At 45.7% G+C, this 25000-nt stretch overlaps 1 protein-coding gene across 2 annotated transcripts in view; it reads right to left on the bottom strand.

The window, feature by feature from the left end:
- The window catches only part of KCNIP1 (potassium voltage-gated channel interacting protein 1), a 206074-nt gene that overhangs the window by 94563 nt on the left and 86511 nt on the right, over positions 1–25000 (bottom strand). The gene's annotated exons all lie outside the window — the stretch shown is intronic.

Genomic DNA, 25000 nt, shown 5'->3' with positions numbered 1-25000 from the left:
GCTAATAACTCTCTGTATCCAGCCATAGGACTGCGATGCAGAAGCATAACATAAAGCTGGCAATAAAATTTTTTTACTGTCATAAAGCTGCGATTTCAGCTGGATAAATGTGACAATTTATTACACCAAATGTAAAATATCTACTGTGATTTCTGTGGTTCAGCAGAACATTTTAATGAACAGCTGAACAGCAGCTCTAGCACTGCAGGCACACCACTGCTGAACCATCCATGCCCAAGTCCTACTAAGCAATTAAAGCTATTAAAACTTTGACCCCAATTATCTTCAATTTTCTATTATCCTGAATAATTCAGATGATTTCTTCATTCTAAGATATATGATGATTGAAATATATTGTAAATAGCCTGTCCGGCACACAGCAGAAAGCCACCATGAGCTTGGAGAGGCAATGAGAAGTAATCAGCTCACACTCGTAATGGGAGCAGAAAACATTCAAGGTATATTGATAAGAGCAGTGCCAGTGTTGGAGTGACAGTATCTTGCCCCTAGTTTGCTTTTGCTTATTTTTGTCTCCAGGAGACAAAAACTGGGGAGAAAAAATACTGATTGCACAGTATGGTGTCCCTGCTGGTCCAATTATCCATTGGTTGTTCCAGATTCTGCACAATCAGAAATTTCCCTGTAACATGAGAGTAAGAGAACAGCATGCAGAAGGGAACCAGAGAGAGAACTATTCTTGAAGCAGTGCATGCCTCTGCGCTTTCAGCATGTGTGTAATTATAGCCGAGCCTTTTGAACATTCAATGCATCTCACAGAAAATGAGACATCCACATATTGTGGCTTAATGAAAAGAACTGAAGGAAATGTACCAAATTATTGGTTAAAAGGCAGCTGCTTCATAAATGCTCTCTCCCATCTGTTTTCCCCTTCTCCTTCTATCAACTCATTCAATCCAGTGCCTACGAAGCACTAAACCTGATGTCTCAGCGCTTGGAGCTCTCCTGCCAGTGCTCCTTGAGGTGGCGTTTGGTGGCTCAGGGGTCAGCCAACATCAGCAGAATAGAGCACTAAAGGATGAGCAAAACTGGAGCTGAAACAGCAGCACTACAGACCTGTCAGCACAGCTGCTCTCCCACCTTTCTCTTACCTCCCTCATTTCCAGTGAGCTGCTGAGCAGTGACATTAAATGAACGCTCCATTTGTGAGTGCCCCATAGAAGTCAGCTCCTAGGAGAGCCGTTAGGGTAAATGCTCTGCCAAGGGCACATTGCACATCCCAGCAGCACTGCTGGAACAGGCTCCTTCTGAGACACCTCAGGCACTGGCCACTGGTGAGGTCTGCTGCTGGCTTTGCAATGAGCTCATCAACTACGGCCCAATAATCAGCAACTTTTTATGCAAGATGAGAAGCATCAAATGGACACGGCAGCACAGACAACACACTGAGCCACATGAAAGGTCTGCCATGGAAAGCCAGCAGGAAACAGCTTGCTGGCCAGAGATCAGCCCTGCCTCCTCAGGGACTGCAAACATGCTCGCAGGTGGGGGGACTTGTTGGGTTCTCTTTCCCCCCAGCAATAAGAACTATTACATTTTCCATCATTCCAACCGAGGCTGCTGCCATAAAATATTCAGCTCAGCCATCTAGTTCCACAATATAATTACCTGCCCAAAACTGCTAACAGATCCTCTTCTGCCATCAACACAAAGCTGGCGAATCCTCTGGGAACCTCTTTTTAATTAAACACCTAATACGGTATGATAAACATTGAAAATATGCACTGCTCCCCTATTAAGAATGTGGCTTGATTTCTGAAGTGCACCTAATCAATTCAAGTGTAATATTTACTGTGGCAGCAAATCTTTAGGGCTTCATGTAGCAGGTAAAGCTTGTTTTAGCTATTCTATTAGAGAAGGAATGAGCAAGCGCAAATAAAACACATCTCAGTTCAGGGTGGTGGTTTACTCATCAAGCCTTGGCTCTCCCTCCTGTGTGCTCACACTGCCCAGTGTGTCCAGCTCTGTGCCTTCACCTCCACTCCTGCTCTGCACTGCTGGTGTTCAGCAGTGACATTCCCCCAATGAGAGGGGAACGAGCTGCAGAAGCAAATGAAGCTGTCAGGAAATAAGGACATCTTCTCTCTGCCAATAGCTGAAGCACTGTGTTTCTGATTCACCTCGCAGGTGTGCTCATGCATTTGGCACTGAAATCAATGAGACTTGAACTTATAGATCCCAGTGTACATTTATGGATGAGCTGCAATGATTCTTGAAAAAAGCATTAAAACTGCACGAGGCCAAGGAGGCTCTGAAATCACCTTCATGTCTTTCTGTAACCACACCGAGCAGCAAACAGCAAGCAGCCCCTGGCCAGGATGAACATGCCATAGAAATGTGCCCAATTATGAAAAAAAAATGAAATAAAATAAAAAATCCAGAAGAGTTTTTGTAATTAGGATCCTTTTATGTTTCAGCAAAACAAAGGCACTGATAAATACTGTTGGACCCAAGCAGCTGCACTACGTTCCCAGACCAATTAGAACTACACAAACCCACTGATACTGCCCCATTTCTGCTCTGTGTGATGGACAGAAGTCACTCCCCACACCTCCTGCTGGATGCTCCTCTGATGCTGCGGGAGCTCACTGTGAATCACAGCTATTTGTAGCAACACGGTGTTGACATGATAAGAACCCTTCCAAAACCAATAATAATTCAAAGGAAGGTTTCTTTCTAACAGCTGTACTTTTCCAAGCATTAAAGAATGGTATTTTCTACAGGAAAACACATAGACTGGCAACACAGGGTATTACCTGAGCCCATCTCTGCAGTCTCAGTACCAAGGCAAGAGAAGGATGCTGCCTGCAGGTAGGTTGGCCCACACCCACCTCATACTAACAATGCACAGATCATCATTCTCTGGGAACATGTTCTGCCTTTTCCTGGGAAAATAATGCTGACTTTTCTCCATTTAGACAATAATCAATTATTTAAATCCTTCGTGTAAAACGAAGCATCAGCAAAAAAGGAAAAAAAGGGCAGGAGGGGGAAGAAGGCATTAACTCAGAGCTATGAACTTCCTTCTGCCTGCCTGCAGCATCCCAGCAGAGCCAAGGGCAGCCCTGAAGGTCCCAGACCCACCGTGCTCCCCTCTTACCCCTGCTTCCCAGACAGGCTGTGTGCTGCAGAGCGGTGCTGCTGTCAGTTAATTAGCCCAGATCATGCTGTGAGAACAAGTTGTAAAATGAAATTATCACTGAATTAACAGGTATGCTACTGCTGGGAGGGCAGGATGCGCTGGTCTGTGTCTGATCAATAGCAAGCCAGAAAAGACAGCTGAAATCTTCCAGCAAAACAGCACCGATATCACTCTTCCTATATATCCTATAAATACTGACCTAATTCAGCTTATCCTTACACCTTGGTATACCTCCAGCACAACACAGTGTGTGGAGTGTGTGACAAATAAACATAACAAAGTGAGCTCTGGATCCAGAAGCAGATTGGTCACACAAGCACAAAATGCTTCTATAGCTTTTAACGACGTGGAAAATTAGCATCCCTGTGCTCAGGCACAGTGTCCTGCCAACCCCTGTCTTCATGGCACAGCCTGGCAGCCTCTTGTTTGGCCATGCCACCTCATTAAGCATTCTGCAGTGCTCGTTATGCCTTTCGTCAACTTAGATTTTGAAGAAGGGATCCTACTGTTACCCTGGATGCCGTATCTACAAGAAATTGATTCAAACCTCAGAAATCAAGAAGCTCTCCCCTGCTGCTCTGTGCCAAATGAAGCAAAGAGGAAGAAACTTAGAAAATTCCCAAGTCCTACCACCCCAAACACAAAGTCCTGTAGGTGAAATACAGTGCAACGAGATTCACTCGGCTCCTTCTGGTTGGTTTACCTTCATGGGACAGTTGGGGTACAAGGTCATAAATCCTAAAGCACAGCTGGGACCTGTCCCTCGCCCAGCCCCACATCACTGCCAGCAGTGCCAGCTCCTGATCCCTTCACCTTCCTGCTGACAGACAGCAATGCCAGCCCACCAGACAAAGCCTTGCTTTTGTGTTTCTCAGAGGAAGTTAAAAATATTGGGCACCATACAGACTTTAAGCATCGCTCTTCAATCAAGTGAAATATTAAAGCCAAAACTAATTCAGTGGCAGGCAGTAAGCATTGGGGGACCCTGCTTATCTAATTTGCTGTCATCTGCAGTAATTTTTGCTATTAATATTGCTAGGAAGAACATGTCAAAAGCCTAAATTCATCACTTTAGCCGGTCATTCAGGCAATGTGTACCAGCAGGAGTGATTACTCCTCTTTCCTCTTCAGCTGCTGTTCTGAATATTGAAACCTCAGCTGCAGTGCAGTGATCAGCATAGAAATATGCACCCAAACAATGTGCAGCCATTAGAGATGGGTGGGGAACATTCAGCAGAGCTCAAGAAATACACAGGTGGCAGGGTCCACCTTCACATGGCCAGGAGGGGGGAAGTTCCCTGATTGGGGAGGAGAGCAGTGGGATGTGGGTGCAGCTGTGCAGGGGTCTGCATGGCGCACAGCCCTCAGGTGTACAACACAGAGAGTGACAATGATGGCTATGACAGCAGCCAGCCCAAAGCAGTTGTGATTGCACACAACCACACCACCACCTCCATTTGCTTTGCAACACATCCAAGCTGTGCCTCCCCCTGCATCTTTCCTGCACATCCCAAACTCCACATCATTCTAGGTATCAAACTGCTCCGTATGCTCTCACATCTGCTCCCAGTTAGGCCTTCCTTTCATTTTATCTAATTTAATCTTCCTATTTCTTATCAGATTGCCTGACCTAATAAGATAGCTGTACTTTATAAAGCAGAGGACGGCAAACGGCAGCTAAATAATGTTGCTATTACATCAAGGAGAATTGAAATGTGGAGAAAATACTTAAAGACCACACAAAGGATTCTCCATTGCTCGCAATCAGTTGCATCCCTGGCTGCCAACAGATGGTGTGTGATGCTTCTTCAGCACTAACATCTCTGGCACAGTACTGGAACAAGGGAAAGGGAACCCAGTTCAGCATTTCTCAGCTGCTATTGGGTGTATTCCAAGAGAAATAAGCCATAGCTTATCTCACAGAGGGACCACATCACTGTGCGCTAACCCTTCCTTTATCACAGAGAGACAAGAAGAGCCCCAAGAGAAGCCCAGCCACAATCAATTGCCATCTAAAGGCACTCACAAACTGCACTCGGCGCTCAGTCACCTTAAACACCTCTCGCTGTTGTAACCATGATGCACAACAACAACAAAACAGGAAACATGAGGTCCGTGGCTCATGGAAGGAAGCCCAGCTTGTGCTAAAAGCTTTCAAGTTCTGCATTATTTTTCCATGTTTTGCTATTTAGGTAGTTTATTTATTAGCATTCAGGCTAAAAGCAAATCAGTAATGAGAAGTCAGCATAGAAGACACTCAGCTCTTCACTGGTGGAGTCTAATGCCTTCTGATCATTACATTTATTATGAACATTAACTACAACTGAAGGCCCTACAGGACCTAAGGAGGGAAGAAAGAAAGAGAATGTCCCCTCATAGTGATTCACACCTGAGCAATGGATACCACCTCCAGCCAGCAGCAGCCCCGCACCAATTAATGGGGTGTTTGCTTCTCCTTCCCTGCTCCCTTCTGCAGACAATATCAAGCAGCAATTCACGTGTGGAAGGACAATCACTTCTCAGTTAGCACATGAAAGAAATACCAGCCTGGTCTGCAGTAGATTACGTGCGACAGCATGTAATACATTCCCAGCAAGTTATGACATTGATTCATTCCTTGGATTGAATTTGTTCACAGTAATGAATGTATTACTTTTTCCCCGAGGGCCTCAGTCTTTTCTCTCACCTTTATTGATCAATGCTTTATAACTTTGAGACTATTTGCAAAAGTGATTAATGAAATTTACTTTCCAGTCTTAAAACAGCACAAGCAATTAGGGTTCAAGCAGCAATTCCCTGCCAGTGCAGAAGTGAGCTGCAGGGACCAGCACATTATCTGACACATCAGCCTATGCCTCAGCACAGCAAACAGAAAGGGTTACATCAACACAGCACCAGAGTACATCCATCTCTCTGAAATCCTGCCATAAAACATGGAGGATGGGCTGGGAAGAATTAATGGCTCCAGCAAAGCCTCTGTATAATCCACAAGAAAGTAATGGGAAGAGTGCAATTCTTAATCAAAAGCAATAGTGTGATTCATGGCTATCAAGAGACAAACAAAAATTACGAGAGCTTCTCCAAAAATAATACCTCCTGTCATGATGGCCCACGATGTCAGAGATGGATGTTGGTGGGATGGCAGTAAAGGCTGAACCTTCCCATCCATATTCCATTACACTGTGTTGCCGTATGACAGATGAAACACAGGGGTAGGAGTGAATTCCTCCATGTGGAACAAAAACTGCATCCACTGCCATTCACTGACACTTGCTGAACGTTTCTGGAGACCAACCCATGGATGTGAGAACAGTGAGAGGTGGGCAATGCGTTTCAGCAGTGGTGACACTTCTGTGTTCACTAAGAAGCTTCATTACCTGAAATGCTGCTCCATGTCTGTGTGTTTGCTTCTTACCCTAACAGATGTTGTTCTTAAAAAAAAATGTATTTAAATTTATTTATTGATAGTGAACTGTATGGTTAGAATAGCGGAGCTAAGCCGCCAGCCAGTCCTGAAGTTCACTCTTTGCCCTGGTTAGGCTGCAGCTACACCCTTTTTGCTATTTATGACTTACTGAATTAGTAGGAAGGGTGATGAACCCAAGCCTGAGAGAAGAAGCAAATGCATCACTTCCTGCAAGCAAAAGACCCACACATGGAAATCTGGGGGCCACATTCATGGCACAAGGTGGAGATGGCTGAGCTCCTACAGGGCAGGGAAATGGGTTCCAGGCAGTGGAGTTATGGGCACTGAGGGCAAATTTGGGATCTGGGCTGAAAGCAAAAGCAGGGAGCAGGGGTACATCCTGCTGCTAGTGCCTGTGTGTGGGGAGCACTGCTTTCTATGTCCTTCCTTGTATTGTTTCCATAGGCAGCTGGGAACATGGACATGGCACTACTGATGCCAGCACAAGTTAATAGGAGTGATTAACCACAGAGTGTATGGCAAGAATCAAAATAATTCTAAGAATAAAATTAGCTTGACAGTAAACTAGAAGCTGGTGTTTGAAACCTGCACTTACACACATATATTCATGCATAAGTTCCCCCTTCCCACACCTTGTGCCACAGTTCTTGACTAGCTCCTTTAAGTCTGATGCACAGGCACAAATCACAGGGGACAGCCAACCACAGCGATGAGTGGGAATATGTCAGTCTTTGCTTTTGAAGCCACTATAACCCTCAGTTTGTTCAGCTGGCAGCAGCACTCCTTACTGGGAATGTGGGTCACGGACTTCCCTGGGAGTTGCTTTCAGGAATGAATTGAAGCACAAAGGAAATACAGACCTCACCTAGGGGAGCTTCCCTAAAACCCTAATTCCAAAAGAAGGAGTTGGAGTGTCCTTGGGATGAATGCGTCTTTTTCACTAAAATCAGATGTTTCTTGAAATTCTGATTAAAACAAACAACGAAACAAACATCTTTTCTTCAGTTTGGAGAACTGAGGTCACTCTGAGCTGCAGAAAGAAACACATTCTCTAAGCATAATGTTTCAGGTATCTGAAGAGGTTTTGGTCAGAAGCACCTCTGTACTTCACATCTAAGCTAGAAACCACTTTCCAGCCTGGTAGAACAGCTGATGAGTAAGGAATCACGTGCAAGAGAAGCAAGGAAAGGTCTGAACAGCTGCAGAGTAACATACTGAGCGATAACCACAGTACTGAGCAGAAACTGCATCAAACCACTGGCAGTACTCACTGCAAATGAAAGAAATAGCTTGACTAGAAGTGTGTGCTTAACTGGCGGCTCTTATTTTTTTAAAGACATGTAGGTCAAGTTGTGATGATTTTGTTTTTCAAAGCCTCTAAGAGCTTCCATATCTTCATAAGGGTCGGCAGCTCATTTTGCTTTCAGAGTGAGGTCTGTGGCTTGAGTTGCAACCTGAACACACAACACAGCTGAATAATGCCCAATTTTGAATGAGTCAGCAAGCAATCACCGGCTGAACAAATAATTGAGACTGAACTGCCTCCAGAAAGCATTCATTTTCCTTCACACACAGCCTGCCAGCCTGGCACATGGCCATAAAGCTCACAGGGAAGCTGCCCAGCTCCCAAATACACGATCCTACTCCACCTGTCCTATGACAAACTGTTTTGATTTTAATCACTGTGTCCTCAGGAGCTCTAGAATAGATTGCTTCTGTGCTGGCCTCAAAAGAAGAGCTCTGAAGCTTAATGTTATCGGCTGCTCTCAAATCAGGAAATAAATAAAAGCAATGGTCACGTATTAGTAAGAGGCACAACAGCTCCCTTAGGTACTGGGAAGACCAGCTCCATGCTTTCTGGTCACCTGTAGCACAGACCGGGGCCACAAGCATCCCTTGTTACTTCAGTTTTTTCTTTGGGATTCATTTATCCTACTTTGCCCACCAAAAATTTACGCAATGTATCTCAAGAACAGTCAGAGAAGAGCAATAAGCAATTCATCACATTTCCTTCTGACACACAGATTGTCCTTTGGAGAGACATATCACTCCCCATTGACTGTAACTGGGCCCTAGAGTAAAAGCTGATCTAAACATCTACCTTTCTGGCAGCTGGAGGGAGGGAAGTGAGTCATAGCAGGGTATTCAGACAAATACTACAGGGATAAAAAAAAAAGAAAAGAACCAAATGGCTGCCACTTGGAGGTAATAATCATTTGGGGGCTGCTGCAGCTGCACGCTTTACATTCAAGTGACAGACACTCGTCTGAAATTAGCACCTCACATTCAAACACAAGTCTGAATGGGTAATACCTACCAGATGCCATACACAGAATGAGTTTGAACTAGAAGGGCAATCTGTATCTAAAGCCATGTTCAAACAGTCAGGAGATCAAAAAGACTTCAAGTCTGCATTTAAAAACACCCAGTATGAAAGACATCAGTGGAGTGGATGCAGCCAATCCCTGCAGCATTCTGTATTTCCTAAATAATCGATTCCCAGATTACCTAGCATGCAAAATAAAATAGACAGGTTTATGAAATGCCCATGGGGGTGAGCCCAGCCTGGGGCAGTGGGGCAGGGCAGAGCACACTGCAGTGCCCCACTGGTCTGAGGGTCAGCCATACACCTTGCAGTGTGCCAACACACGACACCAAGCTGATAGAGAGAGATGTAACGGGGATGTAAACAACGTTTCTATGAATCAAAAACTATTGACTTTCAAGGAATGCAGAAGCAGAGCTCATTTAAAGGAGTGCAAATCTCGATTTAGATCAGAATCTGCTGCTGATAGGGTTCCTTCAATTCATTATCTAAATACGGTTGTTGCTTTCAAGTTCTATAGTGATTTGAGGATAAACAACGAAAGCATTCACACCAAGCTGACCCTGCAGACTACAGCTTGTTTATCAATCACTCACCATACAAAATACCATTCAGGAATATAAAAGCAGCAGCTCCTTATGCAACAGCTCACCCCCAACCCAGCTCATTAAACTGTGGAGTCAGATGGGATTAAACACAACTCACATCTCTGCTCTGTGCTGACTGCAGCTCACCCCATCATTCCCAGGTTCTCTTTGCTGACATAGCTGCTATGATGTTGTTTAATTGCCCAAACTTCTATTTTTACCCCACTGATGCCAACGCAAGAAACTTGTTTCAGAAGAGAAAGATTTTAGAGGACTCCCCCTGATATGGTCACATAAACATCTCCCTTGCCCTGTGCCAAGGCAGATCTTCAAAGCTTTGACTGCTCCCTAGCTGAGCATTTCTTAAAGCTCCAGCCCACAGCTGGAATGCTGCTTCACCCAGCCAGGTAGGGAGCTGTCTGCTTCTGTAGAACACTGCTTTGAGGTCTGTGAAGGGAAGGAAGGGCTACCTGTCTCTAGATAAAGGAACAGGGAAGATGTTCTGTGCACACTCTAAAGCAAAGCAGCACAAGGTTTTTTATCATAATCTAAAAGTTAGCTATATAGAACTACAGGATTTTTTGAGTAAAAAGTACCAATGTCAGTCATATATGATCTTTCTTCCCTGGGTTTAATTATTATTATTATTTTTAAATTGGAGTCTTTGGAAAAGGTTTTCTGATGGCAGCAGCTTTATTTGTAGTTATGAGAGCAAAGCAGCACATGCTGACTTTTGACAGTCACATTCTGAAAAGACAAAGCTGCAGGGAGGCACAAGGGCAGCACAGCTGCAGGGAAAGACCTGCCTTGCTGTTTTTCTCAGAGTAAATGAGTGCCTGAATATCTCCAAGGAACCTCTGGGAAACAGTTTCCCAAATATTAAGCTTTGATGTCACATAGGAAAAGCCATGAGTTATACCAGAGCCTCCAGGGGCTGATTCTGAGCTTGCCTATGACTTCATTCCTAAGTCCATCCATCAGCCAGCATCTCTGCTGCTGCTGAGCTGACCTGGCCTAAAGGTTTCCTTCAGCACCCATTATGTTGCCCTAAGCAGGAGTTACAGTGTGTCAGGAATGGAACTGCAGGCAGAAATTGCAGGAAAGGTCCTATCAGTGCCCTCACTGGTTACTGTTTCAGTCAGCTGTAGACTTCGAAAACAAAGGCAAAGTAGCAGAGCTGACGGGGGCTGTTTGCATGACTCTAGGAGCAGAAGGTACATAGATTGGTCTAAACTAACCCAGATCCCCAGGTGATTAGAACCAGTACCTTTGAGTAATGGGTGGATGCTCTGATCACAGCCAAGGCTTTGTTGCAGCAATTGTAAAGCTGTTAATTTGTTGTTCAGGAGTGCTGAGTTCAAACTGCGGGCACTGCAACGTCATTGCAAATTACGAGCATCTTTTATTCAGAGGGTAATGTCATAACTTTTATTTCCTCACCCAAGAGTAAAGTTGAAATGTAAAAGAATTCAAGGTTTATTTTCTTACTGGTCAGACTGAAAGTTCTATTTGCGCATACATCAAGAAATTCAGCAACCCTATTGCAAGCACCTGGTTGTTTCTGTAACCCCTATATTTTAACCTCATATGTATTTGAAAACAGGCGAGGTACAAAGAGGGTGGCCAAGGCCACCACTAAGCCTGTTGTCACCATTTGTGATGCTCTGACTGAGCACTGAGCACACACAGCACAACAAATCCTTTGTTGCCTTGCCATCCGTGTGTTACACAAACAAGATAGGAAATGCAGTTGATCGCATCACAGATATAGCCTGGAGGTCTCCCAGACAGCCCCAGGGGTTTGCAAAGATGGGATTTCCTGCATGCTTTACAACTCCTGCATGGATTTCTGACACTGGCAGCCCTTGGTGTCAGTTGCATTTGTCCTTATGAGGTGCCTCTCTGCAGTGCTAGCACAGAAAGCCCATAGTTAATTATTAATTCTGCTAGACATCAACAATTGTACAATTGCTAACATATTACACTGCATTTTTTCCCTTTTATTTATTTATTTTTAAGATTTTTAACTCCAAGAGCATTTCTTAGTATGCATATAGAGATCCATTTTTGAAAGACTACCTCGGAACACTGTGGGCACCCATCCATCCTGCTGGCCCAGTGCTTCCCCCCAGAACCTCATAGGGCACGCAGCACTGCATGGCATCACTGGGGCAGGAGGATACAGGGAAACATCTCAGGCCTCCCCCATTAACGTCTTCTGCATATGGATCAGAGAGGAAGAAGGAAGAGCATCTCTCTGCTTTAACAAATACAGGAGCCAGCCAGAGCCATGACAGGGGGCAGTGAGAGCACAGGTCTGCAAGATAAAAGGGCCCATACATGGTCTGCTTGTGTTTGCACATCACCTTTCCTAGGTATGAATCTCACCTCTCCAGGCTTCCAAAACCAGTGAGTATTAAAGACCAAAGATCTGTCCAGCCAGCTCTATTTATAACCTCCCGTACAAACCAGCAATCGGGAGCAGGCTCTGCTGATGCTGATCAAGCTGTTTGTTAGCCTCGGGTATTTAAATATCATTAGAATTCCTCCTAAAGCTGCACTGGCATGAATCTCATTGTATCATCTCTATACTGAAATTAGTATTATTTAAGATGAAGCATAGGGAAACATGAATAATAATAATATAATAATAATAATAATAATAATAATAATAATAATAATAATAATAATAATAATAAATAAAAGTTCTGGAGGATGAGAGATACAATCACAGCCTTATCAACTGCCCTAAAAATTAAGATTTTACTTTTTCAGTAATCCAATGCAAATCCTTTCAGTACTGTGCTTCAGGATGCTGCCTCGGATGGCTGCTACCCAGCATGATCCATACAGGCTGACCCAAGGACTCACTTTGGCTTCAGGGGGTCAGATCGAGTCCCTTCTATACAGACACAATCAAAAAACAGCTCACAGGAGTGGAAAACAGACCAACTGGAATACAATTACATTTGATTCAGTAAATAAAGCAACCAGATGACTTTCAGTAGAAGTGTGGGGACTGAATCCTACTTTCTGCTGCGAGGGTTACTTTGCTCCTTTGATTTGTGTGTGAAACAGTTCACTTTCCATTAGCAGCAGCCTCCTATTTCATCCCTAAGGCTTTCGGACAGGCTAATCTGTCTGCTAAATGCTCTCCAGCTCAGGACAGAGGTGTGATTACCACTGCCGCATTGCTCCGAATTACCTCTTTATGACCAGCAAGCTAAACCATGCTTCAGAGAGCAAGGAAATATCAAATATGTTTCCATTTGCTCTTTGCTTAGAGAAAGTTCTATAAAACCTGAATGTGTGCACCAGAGCAGCTGTGATGTGGTGCAGGACTCAGGCAAAAGCCAGCACTGGGGCACACAGAGCCACCTCTGAGCATAACCAAGAGACAAAGCTGAAGCTACAAGGAGACCCATCTTAATATTCATGCACAGCTTAGCTGCATCAGACTTTGCTTCTCCCAGCCATTCCCACAGCCACTAAAGCTGCAGTCCGCAGGTAACGTGCTCCTGTGCAGACCCAAGGCTGCAATCCTGCATTGTTCTCAGGCAGGTCACTGGCTTTATCCCTTCAGAGGGAACAGAAAAGCTTTGGGAATGAAACTGCAGCTGTAACAGCATAAGGGGGGGAAGAGGAATGGATGTTCTCTAACTGTAGGTATCATTCTTCTGGAACAGAGCAGAGGTGAATCTCTAATTGCAGAAATAGTCACTAATTGCACATTCGTCACTCAGCATGGAGGCCAGGAGTTGGTTTCTAAAACACTGAGTACTCGGAAGCTTCAGCAAAAGTGACACAAACTTTGCTTTGATCTTCTGTAGCACTACAGCATCCCCCAGCACAGCCCAGCACCATGTAAAGGTAACAAACCCAGCATGACAGCTTTGCTGAGCTACAGAAATCAACGTTAGTCCCTGTCTGCAACTTACTCTGAAACAATAAGAAACCCCATCCTTGGACACTTTCTCGCCAGCAAAGTGCAGATTTCTCATCATATATAAGAACTAAACTCACAGAAGAACACTCCAACCTTGCATTAACCGTGATGGAGGCACAGCCTCTCACTGATCAGCAGATGAGAGCTGCCCAGCACTGGCCATTCCCAGTGTGGCAGCAAGGCAGGAGGATCCAGGGGAGTCACCAGGCTGGCGGAGGACACACAAGTGAAGCTGTGGGGACTTCTCTGCCCTGCTCTCTTCTACTGTGTCACAAAGCATTTCAGCGTTTATTTTTTTTAAAAAACAGATTTTGCAGAGTATGTTTTACCCACTATAAGTACATCTATTTTTGTTCCCACACTGATGCATCTGAGGACTCCTGGAACATCCCGTTGTCCCATTTCTCAGCAGACAGTTCCTTCCCAACTCAGGCAGCAGGAGAGCTCTTCCCAGGCTCCCCAAACACCCACTATATTTTTCCAGCCCTCGTCCTGTATTTAAAAACCACGACAAACCTCCTGCATGCTGCCCAAGTCTCAGTGCCCACCTTGTTGTCATGGCACCTTCCAGGCTTGCAGTGGTCGTGGCAGGGAGTCACTGCACTGTAAATCAATGGCTGGTTTAGGAAGCGTACACACAACATGCCTTTAAGCATCTCTGCCCCACTGCGTAGGACGTGATTCTTTTAACTAAGCACTGTGTTTGCATCAAGTGGGTGTTGCTCACACGTAACCCCTACCTTTCTAAAGCACGAGCTCCCAGCCATGCCATGAGCTCAGACATATGAGGGGCACCGTGCTGCCTGCATCCCCTGCCTCATGCTCAAAGCTCTGTGATTCCTGTCCGGAGCACACAGCGAGAGCCAGGAGCTCCCAGGCTGCAGATTACAGCTGTACACAACAGCAGGGGAGCAGAGTACCTGCTGTGTTGGGAAAAAAAGATGAGAGAAAAAAGATTTCACACTTTCCCAGCGACTGGGTAAGAAACACATATCAATAAGGCAAAAAGAATCATTTTGACAAATCATGTTCCTCTCTAATGGAGCTGCAGTAAGAGGCAGCCCAGCAAGCTCACTGCATTAAGCCTGTTGCCTGCCTAGCATGCTGGCACTGCTGCTATGCATCCAAGACTACCTGGGAGCACAAGGCTTCCAGTAGGAACCCAACACTGAGCAGCAGGCTCAGAAGCAAGACAGGGAGAGGGGCTGCAGCAGGGACACAGCTGGCATTACTCTCAGCTTACCCATGACCCTGGTAGTGGGCTCTGCAGGATGCATCACACCAGGACTTGGGGCCTCACTGAGGTCACCTCCTCCTCTGCAGCCTCCTGCCCTCCCCACCTCGTCCTTCCCCTCTGAGGTATGCAGAAGCCATTATCAGAATCTGTACTCTGGGGTAAATCGGGGTTGGACAAACCTTCAACAGTCTGCTCTGCATCAAAGGGCCAGCAAATGGTCTTAATGCATCTCTTTTTCACCAGCTCATGCTCAAACCCCATTGGGCAGACCCAGGCACGTAGAAGCAGGCAGGAACTTTAGAACGGCAGAATTCACCACTTTGAGCTCAAATCAAAGACCACAAAATTCATCCTAGAAATTGCATCGCTGAAGGTTACCTTTCTACTATATTAAGAGGTAATAGTTTTGAAACAAGCAACAGAAACATATTTGTAAGGGAATAAGGTGATTCAATTCCTTGGCCAAAACACTGGTTGCAATTACTTACAGCAGCTCAGGAGCTCAGAGGTACACATGTGTTACCCACACTGTCCCTGACTGCAATGTTTGCTGGCATTTTGAGTTTGCCAAAATACATGCACTGCTTGTGAAGGAGACACTGAAATCCCACCCAAAAGAAGATAAAATGACACAGGAACTTATTTAACACACTAAAACAAGGTTAAGGAATGCTTTGGAAAGAGCACAGGAGTGGAGGGAATATACAGCTGTGCCTCCCCAGGCTCCAGCTGTTTGTGATTCCTGACCTAGATGCCACCGTCTCTGTATTTAAGAAAGCCCATTCAGACTCCTTGTATACTTGCAGCTTCACTCCACTGTGGCAAATGCTCACTGAAAGCAGCAGCTGATGTGCAGAGCAGTAAGATGTGCAGAGTCATGCAGTGTCCCCACAGCTGTTATTTGCTGTCACTCGGTGTCCCCACATTGCATGAACTGACATGAGCAGCACAGGACAATTCTCAGCCTAAACCATCCCTGCATATCACAAGCCAATTCAGCAAGACACGTCATAGACAAAGTCTCTCACTCTCAGAATGCTGTGTTAGGCATCTAAGAATCTGCAAAATTAAGGAATTAATCATTGGTATAGGAAATGCCAATGCCATGAGTGAGTATATTGTATTTATGGAGAACTAATTTGTCCAAAGCAGGAACACCAAGCTTGTCCATCGTGGTTTTAGGCTGTCAGAAAGTTATGCTTGGAAGCAGCATCCAGCCCCAGGAACACAAAGCTGTTACACCCAACAAACCACACAACCTCAGCCAGGTTGAAGTGCCCCAAAGACCCTGGGCTGGCACCCAGCTGACTCCATCTGCATGGCCCAAAGCTTCACACACACAGTGCAGATAAAGCTGCTCAACAGATCACCACCACAGGGCTTTGCAGGAGGAATTACACTTGAGTTCATTACCGCTTCTGTTCTTTTAGGTACCTGAAATCCCATTAAAAAAAGCACAGCTCCTGCAGTGAGGGAGAAACCAAAGCTGAACAGAGGTGAAGCCAGGAGCCATCTGAGCACTGCACAAAGGAATCAAGGGCAAACATGCGGAGGAACTCACCTGCTGCAGCAGGGACAGAAGTGCCAGAAAAAAGCCCTGAGAATGCAAGGATGAGGAGTGCAAATAGGGAGAAATCTATGAGAATCACATGGCAGGAAAACGAATAAATGTAGAAAATGAAAAAGAAAGGTTTAGCAAAGGATTCTGAAATCAAGAAGCAATTAAAATAATCAGTGCTGAAATGCCTGGAGGGCAGCCCAGGGCTTTGGCAGCAGGACAGCAGAATCTGCATCGGGAGACACTTCCTCACTAGGGCCCTTTTATTATTCCAAATACAGCAGGTTTGAGGCTGGAAGAGCAGAAAGTACTTAAGTGCTTATTAAAGGCCCCCGGGGTGCCTCAGGCAGCTCCCAGCACACCAATCCTGCAGGGAAACCATCAGACCCCACCTGGCCTGTGCCAGCGAGCCTTGGCCACAGCGAGGGGAGCAGTTCACCCCTCAAATGCAGTTTGGGCTGCCCACGGCACAACTTCTGTGTCAAGGAACATAACATTGACACCTTCCATAACGTCCAGAGAATTTCTCTTTGGCAATTTTTAGGCTTTGCCACAATATTTGCTTGTATCCATATAAAAACGCTAAGCTGGTTGTGTAGCATCTGTTGTTAAATTGTATTTAAGCTTCTAAACATGTGCAAATGCTGGTGAGGCAAAGGTGGCTGCCCTAGCAAGGGAATAACATCACACACAGCAACCAAACACCTGAGCTCCTGCCTTTAGCTGCACGCTGGTGTTCAGAGACGCAGACAGCCTGTTACCTCTCCGTAAAGGCTGCATTACAAACAGGCAAGATCTTTGTCCATCAACACCAACAACTTCTGGCTTCACAAACTGTATAAATTCAGCAACCTTGCTCTGTCAGAGAACCACACAGTGCAGCACACAGCTTCCCAGGAGCACCCAGCAGCAGTTGAGGAGCTGAGCTCTGGCCAGGAACACCCACAGGGCTTCACTCTGAGCAGCAATGGTGCTGGAGTTAATGACCCATCCAACACATGGCTGTTAGTGATCTGCAGTTTGCCTGTCACTTGCCAAAACAGGCTCCTTCCAAATACAGTCCTGCCATATTTGCTGCTTTACATTCCCCTCCATGCTCTCCTGCCAGTGCTTCTGCACCATCCCTGATGAACGGATCCCAGGGAGGTGGAAACACCCCCAGCCCTCATCGCCTGGGAGGATGCTGCACTGTTGCAGCCCAAGCTTCCACTCCTTGAAGTAGGTTACTGCCACCATGGGGAGCAATAGCCTGTAAATTAGCCTGCGTATTAATTGTCTCTCTGCCTGCCTGCAACACCAAGCGTACAACTGCAAGTGAAATGGAAGTGGGTGGAGAATCACCAGCCCCAAACTTCCCAGCCTGAATCCAGCCCCACCAGAGCTGGCATCTTGCTGGGCAATCATTCTGTACTTTCAAGCTGCCCTCCTACACTGAGAGGATTCTGCAGAATGCAGGCACACGTTTTTCATCTGCTTGCTGAGTTTTGGAAGCCGAGGCTTAAGGAAAACAAGATGTGTGCCAGCACAAGATGCTGGAATGGAGTATCCTACATATGCTCCAACAAGGAAACAAGGAGATTTTGGGAGCAGGATTGTACAGATCTCCATTTCTATTTGATGGGGGTGTTAAGGTGACTAATTAGAGCACTGCAGAAATTAAGCTGCCCAGTTTATTTCTAGTGCTCCCCATCAGCACCATGGGACAGCAGGTATAGTACCCAAAGCTGTTCACAGAGATCCCACTCTGTAAAGTGATGTCAACAGCAAATTGCCTTACACTGAACGTCAACAGAAAGCAGCAACACCAGCGATGTTCCTCACGTCTGCCAGCATTTTCATTCTGTAGCTATCTTCACTCCTATTTCAGTCCAATGAACAGCTCCCTAACTAAGATGGAAGCAGAGAGCCAGGGAAAACTCATCTCTGATTTTGAGACAGTTTATTTACAGGAATCAAAAACCTCCTCCAGAGTTGTTCCACTAAATTCTCTTTAATTCTGCAAGTATCTCACTTATACTAATGCTTTAGGTTCTCTGCTTCAAAGCCCTGCGTGCCTGCAGAGACTCTGAGCATGTGCATCTCCTGCATGCTCCATGAGTGTGTCCCAGAAACGCATATGCATGAAAGTCAAAAGCAAACAGCAAAGGAAAAACATTTTGCTCCCTTTTCTGGAATGCCTACAGTGAAAACCAAGGAGAGAAGGAGACAATTTTGGTGTCTTTTCCAGGGGACATCCCCTGTATTCCACCTGACCTGATACGGAGGAGCACATGCCCTTCCCTCATTTGTCTGGTGGAGATGGACACAGCTAATCTGTGATACTGCTAAGTTATTTAACTTACAGGAGCAACATGTCCTGACCTCTGCCGTTTGCCTCTGCACTGACAGCCCCACAGAACAAATGGCAGTACCTTAGTTTCAACCTCCCAGCCCCCAAAATCTCATCCTGTTGGGGATAGCTCAATATTTAACAAAATACAGCAAAATTAAACCACAGGCAATTGAGACAGCAAAGCTGTGTGGATGTAGCAATGACTGCACACAAAAGCTCAGCACGCTGCTGCAGCTGAGCACCACAGCTTGGCACCAGCACATCTCCCACCCAGCCCAGGCTGAGCTGCTCCTCCTGCAGCAGCATCCTCTGGTCAGCCATCCTCAGAGGTTTGATCTATAGGGAAACGAAGCTCTTTCATCAGACTGATTTACATTCCAGCTAATAGGAGAGAAACACAGCCATTAAGTACATGGGCGCAGCTTGGCTAGGTCATTATTCAAGCATCTTGACGAAAAATGCAGGGCATAACCACAAGCTGCTGAGCATTTTATGGCACCAGTCTGCAAGTGGGAGCACGTTCCTCAGAAATGAGGGATGCTGATATCAATGCCAGGACACTAAGCTGCACCTGCTCCTCTTGGCTCTGCCAGGGTGATGGGTTTGGCTGCAACCCTGTCACTGTTGGAGCCGGAGCAGTGGGGTGGAGGGTGCAGCTGAGGATTGGAGAGCTTGGAGTAATCAGAGCCTGAGCTGGAAGTGGCATAGGGCGGGAGTTGTGGACTTCACACCCCTGCAGCTACCAGTCATCATCTGTCCAGAACGGAGCAGGATGGATGTTATTTAAGAGCCTTGATCTCACAGCTAATCCCTCAACAACAACAATTTCCATGCAATAACTCTCAAGGGACTCCGTCTGGGTAAAAACAATGCAGAGATATGACAAGGTTTCTTCCAAGTCTGAGCATTTCCAGACGAAGCATTTCTGCAGCCATTTGAGACAGCAGGTTGCTCCTCTCCTCCACGTTGCCCCCCCCAGCCAGCAGCCTGGGAGAGAATCACAGAATCACCAAGGTTGAAAAGATCTCTAAGATCACCCAGTCCAACCCTCCACCTACCACTAATATTTCCCACTAAACCACGTCCCTCACTACAACATCTAAACATTTCTTGAACACCTCTGTCAGCTTCTCAACCACGTTCCATGTTACCTCCATCAGCAGTCAGGCCAGAGGGAGGAGATAGAGTAGCATTAGCTAAAAAAAATGCAAATGAAGCCATATAAAGAGCTGCATCTGACGGCATCACCCAGAAAACAACTGATCAGACATTGCTTGTTTTCTTGATGGTCTATGGTGAGCCATGTGCAGCTCCATCACAGGGGTAACTGTAGGGCAGCAGCTCAGCTGCAGTTCCTCCCTCCTGCTGGCTACCAGACTCCAAATGGCTCAGCATCCCACTGAGACAGCTCCTTTTTGATCAAAAAGGAAAAGGCACTTGCAGGAGCAGTCTCAGGCTGGCTTTACATCCCAGCATGTTATATGCTCACTGACCCCATAAGGAGGAAGGGGCCACATGGGCTCGGGATTTCACATCCCACTTCTGCCCATCCTCCTGCACAGATCAGTGGGCACTCAGATGGGATATCCCCCCTGCTCTGATGCAGTCATTAGTCTATCTGCATGCAGTCTGGTTAGCTTTGCATGTGCAGCACTGCAAATCAGACCCTCAGTCAGCTCATATGTTAGAATACCAGACAAGAACAAGCACTGTGTCACAGAGGCTCAGGACCACACAGAGTGATGTTCCAGCCCCTGGGACACCAGTACATGCAGCCCAGGGTCAAGTCTGACTATGGCTACTTGCCAATCTACCACCTACAGAACAAGCTTTGGGAGAAGAGAGTTTTGCTGGAGCAAGAGGAAAGCAAACACTGGTGTGTGCAGAGCATTGGGTGTCAAATATGTCAAGAAAGCACTGTTTGGATTGAGCCTTTCTGCATTATTCCTTTATGTTCCCTGTGCAATCATTTTTAGTAAGAAAGATATGAGCACCCAGGGCTTTCCCCAGTGCAACAGAAGAAGCACTTGAGCATTTGGGCTGCTCACAGCCTCAGCACCATTACAACCCTTGCTGCACAGCAAGAGCCACACAGAGCTGTGCCAGTGGCAGGGAATACACACACACACCTTGGATGCTAATGTGCTGTAATATGCAGTGTGCTACAGGATGGACTTTCCCCCATCCATTTTACTTTCTGGGTCTGACTACAGCAGTTCATGCAGGCGCTGTACTTGCGTGGGAAGCAATCAGGGAAACGCACGGCTTATTTTAATTTAATCAGTGTTACTCGTTCTTAAGACCAGCTATTTGAAATCACTTTCCCTCACTGGCGGGAGCTGAATTTATAGGGAAGCAAGCAGGAAGCAAAGCAAGAGCAAGGGAAGGCAAATAGAGCAAGCTGCCACACTGGAGCTAAATACACTTGGGCTGAACGATGGGGAAGCAGGGTCAAGAAGTAGCTGTAGGTCTGCAAGGCCCTGCCTATGGCTGTGGCTCCCAGTCTCTAAGAAAATCTCCCAGTCACATTTGCTCTGACACGACACAGATGTGCAGAAGTGGGTTTCAAGCAGTTCCCATGCCCCCATGTCACCTAACGGGCATCCCAGGGATGCTGGGTGACAACAATCTCAAGGGCCTCCTGTGCACGCTTCACACCTGGGAGACACCACAACGTTTTGCACAGACAAAGCAGAATACATTGATGAGCACGTATCTGTCAGCAGGATTTTTCCATATCACTTCTGAGTGATGACATCAATCAGCATTGTTACCCAGTGCTGCTGTAGATGTCCATCACAAAGGTACTTCCCAGGAAAAAGCTGTTCCTGTTGTACTTTCTGCTTGTGTAGCCAGAGTAGGAGCTGGAGCTTGCAGCTTCAAGGCCAACAAGACACAGGCAATGGAAATATTTGAGTTATATTTCACTTTCACTGGGGGTGGGAGAGAGAAAAGATAGAGCAAACACTACTGATGCCTTATTCCTCGACCTTTCCCTGTTATTGGAATTGAATTTCCCACAAAAGGCAGTGTAAACATCCCCACTGCACATGGGGACTACAGAACGCAGCCAGAACAAGAAATCCACCCTGTTGAACAAATCTGCTGATCTGAACGTTTCCATGACAAATACGAAAATGGCTGATCCTAGCCACAAATTTGGTCCTGATTGGCTGCAGACTGTAAGAACACATCAGAAATCTCTATTTCAGCAGTGAGTTGAACACAGAGACGTATTTGTGCTGTGCGTTATCTGCTGTGCTGGCCCTCTGCCTTTTAGTGTTGTTTTTATTTTTTTTCCCCCTAACTCATTTACCATTTTATTGCTTATGTTTGCTGGAGGACATACAAGCAACTTGAAATTCTCATGTCCATCTTCATCTTGTATCTATTGCTAACTGCTAATGCGCTAAGAGAGGGCTGGGTGCTCCTCTTGGCTTCAGTGGTGCTTGGTGCACTGAACTCCCAGCAGTTTTACCATCCCTGGTGCCTCCAGACCCATTTTTCTATGGGCTGGGAAGGTGACAGCAGTACCCCAGCTGTTGGCTCAGGCCAGTTTGTCCCCACTGGCTCCTCAGGATGGCTGAGAAGCTTTGCTGATAGGACAGGAGTGACGAGGCGCTACCTTTCATTTGGTCAACTCATGAAGCCGAAGAAGGCAAGAGGAATCCCAAAAGGAAATGAAATTAAAATGCCATCAATTCAGGAGAGCGGAGGAAATAACTTGTGATGAAATGTATGAACAACCTATGGAACTACCCTGCATCACCACAGAAGCCTCATTGACTCACCTCATTGACTAACTAGAATCATCTCAGAGACCACGGAAAGCTTTGCTGCTAGGAACACAAATCTAGGAAACAGAAACTGTTATCCCAAAGCAGAGGCTGCATGGCTCACAACCTGCCAAAAATAGGATCTCTCCTACAAACAGCACTGTTCATTCCCAGGGAAAATGTCCTGCATTTGGCAGACCGTTGCTCTGCACTTTAAGGCAGTTTCTGGCTCCATGTGAGGTGCAAGGGGAAGAAATATTAGCCCCAACTTCTGCACCAAGCCATGAAAGGCTCAGCACTGGGCTCTTCAGCCCTCTCTGTCAGCATCTACCTCTTTATAGATAGGTAGCTCCCGGCTTTAGACATCGCCTGCTTCTTTTACTTATTCGTTAAACAGGATACTTGTATAGGTTTTGCTTGTGGTTTATTACACCAAAGCAGCTTAAAATCTGTCCATAAGCTGCTTGGCAAGACAAGGCTGTACAAATTGTCTTCCAATGCCTTGGAAGAGCTCACAGTTAGCAAGATTATAGTGAATTTGTGGAGCTGTGGATCTAGACCCGTTACAACTACTTGTAACAGCTACTAAGTATTACTTAGCTTTTATATTAATCCTGAAATATCCAAATAAACACACAGAAATACTAAAAACCAAACGGGAGATAAATAATCTAATTAAACAGATCACAAGCAATTCACTCAACAGAAGACCATGCTACCACATGGAGCAGCTAACCTGGGCGCCGCAGGCATTGAGCCCTACAGCCAAGAAGGCAGAGCCTTTGGCAGAACTTTGTCATCTGCTCAGTGCTCTGAGAGCTTTGCAAAGACAAGGTGGGATCCTTGGAGTGATGGAAGAATATTTGCACTAAACCAACAGCAGTGGTCCACAATGCTCCTTCCTGCCATGTTAAGAGTGATCTAATGGTGTGACACCCCTTCGGAAATATCCAAGAAAATCAAAGGGATTTCTTCCAACTTACTCTTTCCAACTGAGTACCCTACTGATCGACAGCAACACTTGGACAACACATCAGAGCCAAGAGGAGATAACTCTGGGAACACAAGATTTGATAAATATAGCTGAACAACCAAAGCCAGCAGCAGGCATCAGCAAGATTGAATCCCACTGTAGATGGTAAAAAGGGTGACCAGGCACTGCATTTTTACTGCTTGTGAATTCCAGCGGAGCAATTTCTTCCATCCACTGGGGAACGGAGCCAATTGGAAGTCAGCAATGTAGTGGAGAACAGACATATTCAGCCAAAAACCATCTACACCTAGTGCAAACCAGACACAGCCTTCAGACTTCTAACAGGTGAATGGGAGCCTGCCTGCTGCCACCACAACCACTGCCACCTGGCAATGCCCAGCAGCACACTGCTCCATGTGTCATTCAGGGTCTCACTGGCCAGATCTTGTACCATAGCAGATATCACACATCCCAGACAATCATGGCTGTATTATGCATAACACAAAAAGACCAACTGCAAACCATGCATACACACACAATATCGTCAGATTTTACCCTACCAGGTCAACAACTTGTCTTGCATCAAGAACACAAGATTTTATACTTGCTCAAAAACTTGCACAATTAAACCCCTTCCACAGTCCTTCCTATTTTTCTCTTTGCAGCGAGTACTTGAAGTTCTTTATCTCCAAAGAGGATATATATTTTTTTCCTTTGAATTGCTAGAAAATCTATACCAGCTTTTGATTCAAAAGCATACATATGATTGAGCAACAGATGCAGTGGAAATAGAGACCTACCCTAAAAATACTGATATACTGCTAAACACAGAGGTTCTGGCAGGGAATACTCCCAAACATCAGACAGACTTGCCAAAGTTTCAAGCTTTCCTTTCTGGTGTTCTCTCAACAACACTCATTCTGTACCGAACCAATGTCCCCCCAGCAGTGCTTTCAACTTTCTGCTCAGCAGCACCATGGAATTTTTGAATTAACCCCGCAAGAAACTGAGCAGAGCTCAGGCACATTGTACAAAACAGACCTCCAGAAAAACCAGCATTTTGCAGCCAGTAATTATGTATTTAAGTATTTTAATCCCTGGGTTTGCTGCTCACTTTCTCTATTATTTTGTTTTCCCCACAAGCTTCCTCTCTTCTCCTCCCTTATAAAAATATCCTTATATTTTTCCTCTTGATAATGCTCATAAAACACACATCATTAGCACTGCACGCTTGGTGTTGGATTACTGAAATACGATGTTGCCTCTAACAATACTTTCTGAGAAAGAAACCACAAGGTATTGGGAAGAATTTGCTGTGCATCTACGTTTTATTCCCTGCTCAGTGGATTTACAGAGCATGGGATTTGGGAATAAACAGGTCTCTCCTGCAAGAGCTCTGCATATGGAGCCACTGAGTTTCTCCTCCTCGTCCATGCCTGCACGAAGGATTACAAGATTTCAGATGGTTCTCTCCTCCAAAGCCCCTCCACAGCAATCTCCTCGTGCCCACACATTTCCTCCACCACCTCGCATCCCACTCTCCTCTCCTCTGCAAATTACAACTCACATAAACACTGCTGGCTTACTTGCAAGCGGCACATGTTCCTTTTCTCCTCCCTTCCTAATACTAATTTTTATAGTAGCAAATACACAGAAGGGACAGGAAAAGCAAAGCTGA

Source organism: Coturnix japonica, chromosome 13, assembly GCF_001577835.2.
Source record: "Coturnix japonica isolate 7356 chromosome 13, Coturnix japonica 2.1, whole genome shotgun sequence".
Classification (NCBI taxonomy): Eukaryota; Metazoa; Chordata; class Aves; order Galliformes; family Phasianidae; genus Coturnix; species Coturnix japonica.
The sequence above is the reverse complement of the archived record's forward strand: the minus strand, read 5'-3'. Positions and strand labels throughout refer to the sequence as shown.